Genomic DNA, 1,576 nt, shown 5'->3' with positions numbered 1-1,576 from the left:
GCTCTGAAGATGATCTCAATAAAGATCGAAACGTTGGCACGATAAAGAAAATGTTTTTCTAAAACCTACGTCACACCAGACCGCATCTCACGATCTTCAAATAATCATCGAATCTAAATTTTCTAGCATTGATAAATTCATTTTTTCACATCCTACATGTATTTGTAAAATGTAAACAATGTTTATACATCCCAGGCTCTGAAGATGATCTCAATAAAGATCGAAACGTTGGCACGATAAAGAAAAGGTTTTTCTAAAACCTACGTCACACCAGACCGCATCTCACGATCTTCAAATAATAATTGAATTTAAATTTCTGGCATTTATAAATTCATTTTTTCATATCCTACATGTATTTGTAAAATGTAAACAACGTTTGTAAATACCAGGCCCTGAAAATGATCTCAATAAAGATCGAAACTTTGGAACGATAAAGAAAATTTTTTTCTAAAACCTACGTCACACCAGACCGCATCTCACGCTCGCCAAATAAGCATTAACTAACCGTCACTAAACATCACACATTCAGATTAAAACTGGGCATTTGGGCATTTGACAATAACTTGTACGCAAAGTTTCCACCTGTCCATTTCTCTAGTCTCATTCCGTATGACGAAACGATACAGAACTGTAGAAAAGTCTAAGCCTAGAGGAAAACGACAAATGAAATGGATTAGATTCGTGCCGGAGGAGACCGGCATCTAACTTCATTTGAGTAATACGTTTCCTAATGAAGATATTAATAGAAAGGTATCTGAGTGGCGTATCTAATGCCGATCGGTGATTTCCTTGTAATTAGTATTCACTCCTTTGCATTATTTCACAATTAATCAAGTTAGAATGGATCCGACTTCATTTTTTCAGATACACTATTATCTCATGGGAACTTCTTTTTTTTCTTTTTTGATGAAGTATCAGCGAAGTTGGTATGTTTAGCCATTTTTATTTCCTACATATTCTTATTTTATCTTAAGATTTTAAAATCTAGATAAAGGAAGTTTTCAATTAATAAATTCGATTTGTAACGAGTAAGGAAGTGAAAGAGTTCAAAACGGTTTTGAAGTTGATAACATCTCAGGAGTGTTGTATCCAAGACCGGGACAGCTTTTGACGTCGAGACGTGTTGCCGATTTTAATCAAACCGCCTCCCGAATGATTTAGGTGACGGAACATAAACCGCAGGGCCATGTTGCCCGTGTCATTAGCCGATGTGATTGCCAAGTGATCTATGGACCATTGTTTCATTCAAAACTATTCAGAGTCGTAAATAGATTCTTAAGATGGGCGGTACCGGATGAACTGTAAAATAATTTCTATCCATTTTCACTCGGGATGGGGGTATCTACAGTTTTGAATCTACTACTGTTGTTAGGTTTTACATTCTCAAAGAGGACAGGTTAGAGTGTATTTAGAATTATCGGTTTTATACATTGTATAACCTATATGAACGTCTCTCTCTCTCTCACCCTCTCACTCTCTCTCTCTCTCTCTCTCTCTCTCTCTCTCTCTCTCTCTCTCCTTCTCTTCCATTCATCTATCCATCCTTCACCCTCTCTTTACACTCTCTCTCTCTCTC

This window comes from Cimex lectularius, unplaced genomic scaffold (assembly GCF_000648675.2).
Source record: "Cimex lectularius strain Harlan isolate CLEC.00 unplaced genomic scaffold, Clec_2.1 scaffold123, whole genome shotgun sequence".
In the NCBI taxonomy this organism is placed as follows: domain Eukaryota; kingdom Metazoa; phylum Arthropoda; class Insecta; order Hemiptera; family Cimicidae; genus Cimex; species Cimex lectularius.
This window is presented reverse-complemented; position numbering follows the sequence as displayed.